Source organism: Stegostoma tigrinum, unplaced genomic scaffold (genome assembly GCF_030684315.1).
Source record: "Stegostoma tigrinum isolate sSteTig4 unplaced genomic scaffold, sSteTig4.hap1 scaffold_92, whole genome shotgun sequence".
NCBI lineage: Eukaryota > Metazoa > Chordata > Chondrichthyes > Orectolobiformes > Stegostomatidae > Stegostoma > Stegostoma tigrinum.
The window spans coordinates 1032850-1046223 of NW_026728817.1; the positions used below are offsets into that span (position 1 = coordinate 1032850).

A 13374-nucleotide genomic window follows, 5' to 3' on the forward strand; every position below is an offset into this window, starting at 1 on the left:
ATAGCGTGATTAAAGGGAGCCAGCATGGCTTTGTGAAGGGCAGATCATGCCTTACAAATCTTATTGAGTTCTTTGAGGAGGTCACGAGACAGGTTGTCGAGGGTCGAGCAGTGGATGCGGTGTACATGGACTTCAGGAAGGCATTTGATAAGGTTCCCCATGGCAGGCTCATTCATAAAGTCAGGAGGTATCGGATACAGGGTGATTTGGCTGCCTGGATTCAGAATTGGCTGGCCGGCAGGAGGCAGAGAGTGGTTGTAGATGGTAAGTATTCTGCCTGGACGTCAGTGCTGAGTGGTGTCCACAGAAATCTGTTCCTGGGCCTCTGCTCTTTGTAGCTTTTATAAATGACGTGGATGAGGAGGTGGAGGGGTGGTTTAGTATGTTTGTTGATGACACAAAGGTTTGAGGTGCCATTGCTAGTATCGAGGGCTATTGCAGGTTTCAGCGAGACATTGGCAGAATGCAGAGCTGGGCTGAGAAATGGCAGATGGAGTTCAACGTAGATAAATGTGAAGTGATGCATTTTGGAAGGTCGAACTCAAATGCTGAATATAGGATTAAAGGCAGGATTCTCGGCAGTGTGGAGGAACAGCGGGATCTTAGTGTTCATGTGCATAGCTCCCTCAATGTTGCTACCCCAGTGGATAAGGTTGATAAGAAAGCATATGGTGTTTTGGCTTTCATTAACAGGAGGATCGAGTTTAAGAGCTGCGAGGTTTTGCTGCAGCTCTGCAAAACCCTGCAGAGACCACACTTGGAATATTGTGTCCCGTTCTGGTCACCCTATTATAGTAAAGATGTGAAGGCTTTGGAGCGGGTGCAAAGGATGTTTACCAGAATTCTGCCTGGACTGGAAGGCTTCTCTTACGAGGAGAAGTTGACTGAGCTCGGACTTTTCTCTCTGGAGAGATGGAGGAAGAGAGGTGACCTGATTGAGGTGTACAAGGTAATGAGAGGCATGGATAGAGTCGATAGCCAGAGACTTTTCCCCAGGGCAGGATTGACTGCCACGAGGGTTCATACTTTTAAGGTATTAGGAGGAAGGTATAGAGGAGACGTCAGAGGGAGGTTCTTCGCTCAGAGAGTTGTGGGCACATGGAATACTTTGTCACTAGTAGTCGTGGAAGCAGAGTCATTAGTGGCATTTAAGCCACTGCTGAACATGTACATGATCAGCAGTGAGTTGAGGGGAATGTAGGTTAGGTTATTTTATTTTTGGATTAGGATTATTCCACGGCACAACATCGTGGGCTGAATGGCCTGTACTGTGCTGTACTTTTCTATGTTCTATGTTCTATATCTTAGAACATAGAACATAGAACAGTACAGCACAGAACAGGCCCTTCAGCCCACAATGTTGTGCCGACCATTGATCCTCATGGATGCACCCTCAAATTTCTGTGACCATATGCATGTCCAGCAGTCTCTTAAATGACCCCAATGACCTTGCTTCCACAACTGCTGCTGGCAACGCATTCCATGCTCTCACAACTCTCTGCGTAAAGAACCTGCCTCTGACATCCCCTCTATACTTTCCACCAACCAGCTTAAAACTATGACCCCTCGTGCTAGCCATTTCTGCCCTGGGAAATAGTCTCTGGCTATCGACTCTATCTATGCCTCTCATTATCTTGTATACCTCAATTAGGTCCCCTCTCCTCCTCCTTTTCTCCAATGAAAAGAGACCGAGCTCAGTCAACCTCTCTTCATAAGATAAGCCCTCCAGTCCAGGCAGCATCCTGGTAAACCTCCTCTGAACCCTCTCCAAAGCATCCACATCTTTCCTATAATAGGGCGCCCAGAACTGGACGCAGTATTCCAAGTGCGGTCTAACCAAAGTTTTATAGAGCTGCAACAAGATCTCACGACTCTTCAACTCAATCCCCCTGTTAATGAAAGCCAAAACACCATATGCTTTCTTAACAACCCTGTCCACTTGGGTGGCCATTTTAAGGGATCTATGTATCTGCACACCAAGATCCCTCTGTTCCTCCACGCTGCCAAGAATCCTATCCTTAATCCTGTACTCAGCATTCAAATTCGACCTTCCAAAATGCATCACCTCGCATTTATCCAGGTTGAACTCCATCTGCCACCTCTCAGCCCATCTCTGCATCCTGTCAATGTCCCGCTGCAGCCTACAACAGCCCTCTACACTGTCAACGACACCTCCGACCTTTGTGTCGTCTGCAAACTTGCTGACCCATCCTTCAATTCCCTCGTCCAAGTCATTAATAAAAATTACAAACAGTAGAGGCCCAAGGACAGAGCCCTGTGGAACCCCACTCACCACTGACTTCCAGGCAGAATATTTTCCTTCTACTACCACTCGCTGTCTTCTGTTGGCCAGCCAATTCTGTATCCAAGCAGCTAAGTTCCCCTGTATCCCATTCCTCCTGACCTTCTGAATGAGCCTTCCATGGGGAACCTTATCAAATGCCTTACTGAAGTCCATATACACCACATCCACAGCTTGACCCTCATCAACCTTACTAGTCACATCCTCAAAAAACTCGATAAGGTTTGTAAGGCATGACCTACCCCTCACAAAGCCGTGTTGACTGTATTTGATCAAGCCATGCTCTTCCAGATGGTCATAAATCTTATCCCTCAGAATCCTTTCTAACACCTTGCAGACGACAGACGTGAGACTTACCGGTCTATAATTGCCGGGGATTTCCCTATTTCCTTTCTTGAAGAGAGGAATTACATTTGCCTCTCTCCAGTCCTCAGGTACGACTCCAGTGGAGAGCAAGGATGCAAAGATCTTCGCAAGTGGCGAAGCAATTGCATTTCTCGCTTCCCAAAGCAGCCGAGGACAAATCTGATCCGGGCCTGGCGACTTGTCAATCTTAATGTTTGACAAAATTTTCAGTACATCAGCTTCCTCTATCTCTATCCATTCCAGCATGCACACCTGCTCTTCAAAGGTTTCATTCACTACACAGGTCGTTTCTTTCGTAAAGACAGAAGCAAAAAACTCATTTAGGGCTTCCCCTACCTCCTCAGGCTCCACACACAAGTTCCCTATGCTATCCCTGATCGGCCCTACTCTTTCTTTGACCATTCTCTTATTCCTCACATAAGTGTAAAATGCCTTTGTGTTTTCCCGGATTCCTTCTGCCAAGCCTTTCTCGTGCCCCCTCCTGGCTCTCCTCAGACCATTTTTGAGCTCCTTCCTTGCCTGCATGTAATCCTCTCTAGCTGAACTTGACCCTAGCTTCCTCCACCTTATGTAAGCTACCTTCTTCCTTTTCACTAGAAGCTCCACCGCTCTCGTCATCCAAGGTTCCTTTATCTTACCCCGTCTTGCCTGTCTCAGAGGGACATATTTACTCATCACTCCCAACAACTGTTCCTTAAACAATCTCCACATGTCTATAGTTCCCTTACCATGGAACAACTGCTCCCAGTCCATGCTTCCTAACTCGTGTCTAATCGCATCATAGTTTCCTCTTCCCCAATTAAATATCCTCCCATTCTGCCTAATCCTCTCCTTCTCCATAGCTATGTAGAATGAGAGAGTGTTATGGTCACTATCACCAAAATGCTCTCCCACCACAAGATCTGATACCTGCCCCGGCTCGTTTCCGAGCACCAAGTCTAGAATGGCCTCTCCCCTCGTCGGCCTGTCAACGTACTGCGTTAGGAAACCCTCCTGAACACACCTTACAAAAACAGCTCCATTCAAATCTTCTGCTCGAAGGAGGTTCCAATCAATATTAGGAAAGTTAAAGTCACCCATTACAACAACCCTACTGCGTCCACACTTTTCCAAAATCTGTCGACCTATGCTTTCTACAATCTCCCTGCTGCTATTGGGGGGCCTGTAGTAAACCCCTAACGAGGTGACTACTCCCTTGCTGCTCCTAATTTCCACCCATACTGACTCAGTAGGCAGATCTTCCTCGACAATGGAAGCTTCTGTAGCTGTGATACCCTCTCTGATTAGTAGTGCTACACCCCCTCCTCTTTTTCCCCCCTCCCTATTCTTTTTAAATGTTCTAAACCCTGGAATATCCAGCAACCATTCCAGCCCATGAGAAACCCATGTCTCTGTTATGGCCACAACATCATAGCACCAGGTACTGATCCATGCTCTAAGTTCATCACTTTTATTCCTGATACTCCTTGCATTAAAGCAAACACACTTTAACCGATCCCTTGGTTCCTTCCCAGGAAAATCCTTCCCACTAGCTGGTCTACCTCTTGCTACTGCCTCACCTGCATCAACGCTCACCTCTGGTATACAGCTCAGGTTCCCACCCCCCTGCCATACTAGTTTAAACCCTCTCGAACTACTCGAGCAAACCTTCCACCCAGGACATTGGTCCCCTTCCAGTTCAGATGCAACCCGTCCTTCTTGTACAGGTCCCACCTTCCCCAGAAGGCATCCCAATTATCAACATATCTGAAACCCTCCCTCCTACACCAGCTGCGTAGCCACGTGTTCAGCTGCGCCCGCTCCCTGTTCCTCACCTCGCTATCTCGTGGCACCGGTAGTAAACCAGAGAACACTACTCTGTTCGTCCTGCTCTGCAGCTTCCATCCTAACTCCCTGAAATCACTTTTTATATCCTCAAACCTATTTCTGGCTATATCATTTGTGCCAATATGTAACACGATTTCTGGCTGTTCACCCTCCCCTTTCAGAACTTTATACACCCGATCGGAGACGTCCCGGACCCTGGCACCAGGGAGGCAACATACCTTCCGGGAATCCCGATCTTGCCCACAAAATCTCCTGTCGATTCCCCTAACTATCGAGTCCCCTACCACGAGTACTTTTCTATTCTGCCCCCTTCCCTTCTTTGCCACAGTGTCAGGCTCAGTGCCAGAGAACTGACTACTATGGCTTTCCTCTGGTAGGTCAACCCCCCCAGCAGTATCCAAAACGGTATACTTATTGCTGAGGGGAATGCCCACAGGGGATCTCTGCACTGTCTGTCTGTCCCCTTTCCTCCCCCTAACTGTAACCCATCTATCCTCGTCCTGAGCCTTAGGAGTGACCAACTCCCGATAACTCCTCTCAATTACCCCCTCTGCCTCCCGAATGATCCGTAGTTCATCCAGCTCCAGCTCCATTTCCCTAACACGGTTTTCAAGGAGCTGTAGCTGGGTGCACTTCCCGCAGATGTAGCCAGCGGAGACGTGTGCCACATCTCCCAACTGCCACATTTTGCAGGAGGAGCAAGCAACTGCCCTAGCATCCATACCCGACTTATCTGAACACCCACTCAATACTAAAGCAGAAAGCTTACTTCAAGTAATAATAACAAACTTATGTTCAATAGAGAAAGTTTAGAATGAACCTTACCTTATTAACTAGGTTAGAGGAGGAGGGCGGGTGGGAGACACTACAGTTGTAGAGTCTCGGGTTAAGCCGCCTTGCTGATATATATGGTCACTGCTTTCCTTCCCGGCTGCCCCTCGTCACTTCCTCTGATGCTCCCGCTCCTTCTCTGAAAGAGGAAAAAAAAACAAAAAAACACCGCTGCCCGCTACCGGTAAGTAATTTTAAAAATAAACTGCTTTACCTTAGCTGCAGTCTTCCGGGTCCGTCTTGCCTCCGCTGCTGCTCGCACTCAAAAAGGCCGTTGGTGTCGAAGGGTGAGTATTTATACTCACTGCTTTCCTTCCCGGCTGCCCCTCTGGTCCTCGTCACTTCCTCTGATGCTCCCGCTCCTTCTCTGAAAGAGGAAAAAAAAACAAAAAAACACCGCTGCCCGCTACCGGTAAGTAATTTTAAAAATAAACTGCTTTACCTTAGCTGCAGTCTTCCGGGTCCGTCTTGCCTCCGCTGCTGCTCGCACTCAAAAAGGCCGTTGGTGTCGAAGGGTGAGTATTTATACTCACTGCTTTCCTTCCCGGCTGCCCCTCTGGTCCTCGTCACTTCCTCTGATGCTCCCGCTCCTTCTCTGAAAGAGGAAAAAAAAACAAAAAAACACCGCTGCCCGCTACCGGTAAGTAATTTTAAAAATAAACTGCTTTACCTTAGCTGCAGTCTTCCGGGTCCGTCTTGCCTCCGCTGCTGCTCGCACTCAAAAAGGCCGTTGGTGTCGAAGGGTGAGTATTTATACTCACTGCTTTCCTTCCCGGCTGCCCCTCTGGTCCTCGTCACTTCCTCTGATGCTCCCGCTCCTTCTCTGAAAGAGGAAAAAAAAACAAAAAAACACCGCTGCCCGCTACCGGTAAGTAATTTTAAAAATAAACTGCTTTACCTTAGCTGCAGTCTTCCGGGTCCGTCTTGCCTCCGCTGCTGCTCGCACTCAAAAAGGCCGTTGGTGTCGAAGGGTGAGTATTTATACTCACTGCTTTCCTTCCCGGCTGCCCCTCTGGTCCTCGTCACTTCCTCTGATGCTCCCGCTCCTTCTCTGAAAGAGGAAAAAAAAACAAAAAAACACCGCTGCCCGCTACCGGTAAGTAATTTTAAAAATAAACTGCTTTACCTTAGCTGCAGTCTTCCGGGTCCGTCTTGCCTCCGCTGCTGCTCGCACTCAAAAAGGCCGTTGGTGTCGAAGGGTGAGTATTTATACTCACTGCTTTCCTTCCCGGCTGCCCCTCTGGTCCTCGTCACTTCCTCTGATGCTCCCGCTCCTTCTCTGAAAGAGAGAAAAAAACAAAAAAACACCGCTGCCCGCTACCGGTAAGTAATTTTAAAAATAAACTGCTTTACCTTAGCTGCAGTCTTCCGGGTCCGTCTTGCCTCCGCTGCTGCTCGCACTCAAAAAAAAGGGTATAGATAATATCCCAGAGTCACCAACTCCATCCATGGATATGTCCTGTTCCACCTTCATGACAGACTCAGCATAGTTGGCAGCACAATGTGACATACTGGAGGAAATTAACTTGGAGTTCTCAACATGGCATCCTGATCCCATTCAATCTCAGGACATCCAGTTTAACATGGACAAGGAAACTGCCTGTTGATTCCCGCCGACTGTTCTCTCTTGGCTGATGAATCAGGAGCCCTCTATGTTGTACAACACTTGGATGGAATATTGGGGTGGGTAATGATGAACTCTGCATTGGCGATTTCAATGTCCATCACTAAGAATGGCTCGGCAGCAGCTGTTCAAGTCCAAAATCAGAGTTGGTCGATTGGGCCTGCAGCTGGTGCGAGCCAAGAAGAGGGAAAACATGCTTGATCTGATCCTCACCAATCTTTCCTCAGCAGACAGATCTGTCCATGACAGTAACGGCAGGAGGTGACCAAAATATAATTCTTGAGGGGACGTTGTCTCGCCTTCACATTGTGCACGCCACCCATTGCGTTACATGGCACTGTCACCACGCTAAATGGGACAGACTGCAAAGAGATCTAGAACTCAGCTTAGGCAAAATGTGGAGGTGTCGACGATCAAAAGCAGCAGAATGGGACTTCAAAGAAGACACAGTTGTTGCTTGTCACTGGTAGAAGATAATTGGAGCACGGTTTTAGAATATTTATCGACATGTGCATGTGGTTTTGATTGAAGCTGAGAGCTCTGTAATTTGGTCACAATTTATGTATAGGTGTACGTTCGCTCTACTTTTTCTCATGCTGAGTTTGCAAGAATATTGTTATCAGAATCCTGGGCCTGAATGTTCTGGATATCCACAAAATGTTTAATGATTGGGAATATTTTCTCTCAGCTAATTGATGGGGTGTAAATGTGTGACCAGGCAACAGTGGAAATTTCAACTCATTAGATACATTGGTTAACAACTGTAAAAACAAAAGCTCAGCAGCTCTGGCAGCAACTGTGAAGGGGAAAAAAAAACAGAATTAACGTTCCGGGTCCAGTGCCCTTCCTCAGAACATTTCTGAGACCCAAAACATTAATTCTGTCTTTGTCCCTGATTTACAGCATCCACAGTTGTTTCTGTTTCTTTTTGGGTTACAGCTGAACATGCTGATTAAATGCAATACACAGACTGATGGGAAACAATCTGTAAGTTCCAGGAAACCAGGTGTCGGCCAGTTCAGACTTCATATTGCAACTAACAAAATGACAATTTTCTTCTGTCAGTTTTACTATTCCAAAAGAAAGGTTGGGACATTCATCACGGAGACATTTGCTGCGATCGGGCTGTGATTTCACGTGGAACTTCTTTGCTTTAGGCATTGGCCAGGTGATCAAACAATGAGATTATAATTCAAAGCAGGGGCGGGGCTGTTCTATTTTAATGTTTTTGACATCGCGTCTGATCATTTCGGACTTTAATCTACTGCCCACAGTCATCATTATCTAACTTGACGGGTGCTGAACTTTAAGAGAGAAGAAAGGAGGGTGCCTCGAACTTGTTTAATTTGTAGATTTTGTATCGCATTAAATGATTTCGGTTGGCCATCCAGATGGTTCCTCATGAGAATCTGAAACTTGCATACAGGCAAAAAAGGGCTTCTCAGCGCGAGTTAGCAACCAAATGGCTTCTAGCCTGGGAACTGTAAATTCTGCTAGAGCTGCTCTTTTCGCCTAGGAACTGTGAGTTCTGCGAGAGCTACATCAATAATGCAGGAATGATAAGATAACGCAGTACTAACCATTCTAGCTGCCCTTCAGTTGCAAATATTGTGGCGCTATGTGGTGAGATAAAAAGTAAACTATGTGTTGTGACGTAAGTTGTTTACCAGTTAATGTTATAGGATTATGTAACTGTCAATGAAGCAATATCATGTATTGATTGTTTGAATACACTGTGCGATCGCACCATGTACCCTGCTTTAAGAAAAGTATAAAAATGTCTTTGTATTAACCTGTGGGTTGCAGCTCCTCCAAGGAGTACGGAAGTGCTCAACTTCTGTGTTTTCTGGATGATCTGTACCCGGCCGATTGAAGAAATAAAGAGTCAAGTCTTAAACAGCCAGACCGAGTGCGAGTATTCATTGACTGAGCGCGGAACCAAGAGACCCCACCGGGAGTCCAGATTTACATCTGGTGCTGTGACTCAGATTCGGTATGGATGGATTGTGGACAGTGGCGTAAGAGCCTTGAGTCCTCCACTATTGAGTGCAGAGGAATCGGCTGGCCAGACGTGAGTATTTTCTCCATCTGGTTTTCCTCTCATTCAGGTAGTAGTAGACTCGACCCTTCACTGTCTTCAGTCCAAGTCCAGCATGAAAAATGCACTGGTCTGGCTGTAGTGGGACAGAGAATAAGGAGTAGTGGACTCCGTATAAGGAATAAGGGGTAGTGGACCCCACACAGAGAATAAGGGGTAGTCAACCCCACACAGAGAATAAGGGGTAGTGTACCCCACACAGAGAATAAGGGGTAGTGGACCCCACACAGAGAATAAGGGGTAGTCGGCCCCGCACAAAAGTCGAATTGGGGATCCGAGACATGTTAGTATAGGGAAAACAAGGAGTAGTGGACTCCGCTTAAAAGTCAGATTGGGGATCTGAGACAAGTTAGACAAAACCAAGGAGTAGAGACGCAAGGGACTGAAAGATAAAATAGTCGGGACGGGGACTTAAACCAGGTTAGATGGGCATTATTTGCAGTTATTTTAAATTAGTCTATTTAAAAACGACTCTAGGGAGTATTGTGATACATTATAACGAGGCTGATAGGGTTTTAGAATATTGGCAAGGTTTGTGGGACTTGATAGATGCCTTTTGATGATATACAGCTAACGTTGTGAAAAGTCTTGAAGTCAAGTTTAAAGGGGGGAGGTTGGTTAGGATGGGTAATAGTATAGTTGAGACGGACAATCCGTCTTCTACACTGGTGAAACTGTGTGAAGAGTATCCGGATAAATCTGGGGCCTAGTGCACACTTTCTGGAGCTCTAAATAAAGGATTAGAGGATGCACAGTGGCCAATAGGTGGCCCCAAAAATAATAAAGTGGTTAAATCAGCCCTGCAATTGACTTGGCGACAAAACATGGGCTCAAAAAAATGAAAGAATTGGTTGGACTGTGGTGACAATTTTGTGATGAAAGCCACAAACAATCGGTATTAAATTCATGGCAGGATTCTGCCACCAAATTAGGAATTGAACTGACCGATAATGGTACCTTAAAATTAAATGAGGTCCTCAAAGACAAATGTGTGAGAGTCAAATGTCAACGGAAACAAACAGAAAAGTCACCGGTGATGATTGGTGTTCCTATCTGCGCCTCGCACCCCTAAACAAGAAGTTGCGTTTAAAAGACCGGGAGGTTTGAGTCCCCCAGTGGCAGGAAAAGTAAAATCCTGGAGGTTTGCAGGTAGAAAATGAAATTAAGTCTTGAGGGGTTAGTATAAGACTGGTAAAGTAGAATGAGTATTCGGCGATAAGGAGAGGATAAGTGCAGTGTCTGTCTGTTTCAAACACCCTGCCTTATACCGGTTGTGAAGAGGGGAAATCCCCTATGCCAAGGTCAGGACCCTGAAGTGGGTGTTGACACCAAGGACACTGGTGTCGTATATAGAAATAAGGAAAAAAAAACTAAAAGCCCTTAAAATGAGTCAAACCTTGAAGAACTTTAATATGCACGTGGAGAAAAACTGCTGAGGAAATAACAAACAAATCTAAACTGGCGAGCTGGGAGAATAATACACGTTGAAGAGGGATTTGAGGATGTGATCATGAGGGAAACTTTAAGTCGTGGGAGTTGCTGAAGCAGCAGTGTGAGGATCATGATTTGAGTAAAGCAGAACAGGAAAGATTGAGAAAGGAAATGCAAAATGAAGAATTAGGAGTGAAAGGCCAGACTGAATTACCGTATGGAAATAAAAAGGAGGTACCCCCTGACATATCTGGCTTGCCGGTGTTCTTCCAAAGTAATGACATAAATGAGTAAGACAAGGAGGACAGGAGAAGGAAGTAGGCAACTTAAAAGCAAATGTTACATGCAACATGCAATATGAAACAGCAGAACATTCCGATCCCCAAAAAATTCTACTGTTATCCAAGATCATGAGAGCATTGCATTCATATCTGTAGGAAATTCTGTTTGAGTTTCAATTTGTTAATTTGATCTTCCCTGCCCAATTTATATTTCTGCAGAAAGATCTAAAATATAAAGTAACATTTGGCTCAACTCCAAATAAGGATGTGATTTTAAATCTTCTGGCAAACCTCACTCTAGAAACATTTACAAATTAACAAATCTTTCAGAGATTCTGCCAATACTGAGTTGCAGATCTGATGAATTGGTTTAAACTCCCTGTTAACAATGCAGAGAATTAGCTGGGTTAGATGTGCCTTATAATACAGCATCAAGGGGCTACTTCCTAGCAGAAGTTATTGTAAAAGAATACAGTAACCTGCCTTTCGTTACCCACGTTGGGACACTAAAGGAATATAATTCCTTCTTGTAGTCATTTTCAGATTAAACATTAGTGATGCATTTGTGCTGTTGCCTAGCACACCACATTTTAGGTATAAGCCACAAGATAAAGAATACAAACCCACGGCTTGTACAGACCCTATCTCCTGTCAGACTAGTTCTAAAACTAAACAGAGAAACAGGAAACGGAATACGGAACAGACTGCTAGTAGACAAAAGCAGGCAGGTCAAGATTATTTTAAAACTCACGGGGCGGCCCGAAAAAAAACTCCTCAGGTACACCCATCCAGAATTCCCTGTATGTTAAAACCCTTCTCCAGGCAATCCTCCCTAAACAATTGGCTAATATCAAATGCACTACCCATGTCTCCGATGATTCTGTAGTTACTTAGGGTAACACTCGGGTTGATCAGGCTGCCGCAGATCAAACTTTTCTTGTGCGCTCTATGAGCAAGCAGGTAAAACATTGCTTGCTTCCCTCGAACAGAGCACCTGTGAGCATCCTCCATTGTGTGAACGAAAACTGCAACAGGAGCTATCCATTCCAGGTGTGAGAGCAACGGGGTACATGTGAGAGGCTTGATATTCAGTGTTGTTGTTTCACCATTCTCATCATCACGACAGCAAGGTTTAAGAGGTATTTAGATGGACACGTGAACAGGAAAGTAATAGAGAAATACACAACCATTGGGAGGCAGATGGGGTCAGTTCAGTTCAGAATAGCGTTTAGCATAGACCTATGTTGCACTTTTTTTTGTTCCACACTATTGTTGACAATTCTCTGCCTGAAACAACACCGAAAGATGGAAGCATAGGAACAGGAAAATGCCATTCAACCCAACTCCACTGTCTTGCCATTCTTTAAAATCATAGCTGATATGAAACTTCAATGGTTTTTCCAATCCCATCCTCACAACCCACTTTGAGAATCTGGATTTATAGATCTCTAAATATATTCAAAGTGACAAATCAAATTTATAACTGGAATGTTATGTTGGATTTCCCTCTCAACTATGCAGGTTTGTGGACGAGCATTCATCTCTGGTCGAACGATTATCTCAAAACTTATGTGTGCTGGTGAAGACCGTCTGCTGGTCAGCAGCAGGGACTGGAATTCCGGATGACGGGAAGTGCTGATGAAGCAGTTTCCACAAAAAACCATTGATTAATTTGGAACCTGAAATGAAAGTCGTCTCTGGAAGGTTTTTGAACCCACACGCAATCTGCAAATCGCAAATGTTTAGCGATCAACCGCCCTGCCCATTGTGACAAGAGCCACCGTTATGTTGCCCTTGGCTTGTTGTGTTTGCGTCTTTCATCAAGCATCTGTCTCACGGTCGGTTTAGTACGGATTGTCTGAAATATCAGTCAGAACTTTGTGTTAGTTTAAAATACACATCAACAATCCCACTGTATAAACCTGTGCTTCCACTATTTTGTCACATTTATTTTACCAGTTTCTCTTTCATTCGATGGAAATTCATTGGAGCACAACTTGGGAGGAATAATGGGAAGGAAAATCATGTTCCTTATAATTGTTGGAATTCAACCTGCACTTGATTAGATGTTAGACAACAAGTTCAAACTCTTTATTTCACCTTTACAATAAAATCGACTGATCAAGAATCTCCGGCCAGATAAACTGACACAATTGGATTCAAGCTTCACTTCATTTGAAACTCATGATACAGAAAGAAGATCAGCAGCAGTGAAATAAGTGGGAAAAGCGACGAGAGTGGGATTCGAACCCACGCGCGCAGAGCGCAATGGATTAGCAGTCCATCGCCTTAACCTCTCGGCCATCTCGTCAGATACTTAAAGAGGGTGACATGTCATCTCATCAAAACCTCATGTTTCTCTCACTTAAACTGTGCAGAGCAGCAAGTATTTCTCCCTCGTGTTTTTGAAATGATATGCAGCGGGGTATGATTTCCAGAGTATGGTATGACCTGTGGGTCACTCCTATTGTGACACATTGCTGTCATGAGCTGAACACAAATGAAGAAATTAGTCAATGACAAGATTAAGTGGGTTCTGGAGAATGGGTCTGGGTGACATGCTCTGAGGGTCGGTGAGGACTGGATGTGCCCAACGGCATGTTTTCACACTGTA

General features: G+C 45.3%; 1 non-coding gene across 1 annotated transcript; it reads right to left on the reverse strand.

Moving 5' to 3' along the window:
* Positions 1-12989: 12989 nt before the first annotated feature.
* On the reverse strand, positions 12990-13071 carry trnas-gcu (transfer RNA serine (anticodon GCU)). Its single transcript has one exon. It is a non-coding gene; the product is annotated as a tRNA-Ser (tRNA).
* Positions 13072-13374: the final 303 nt, after the last annotated feature.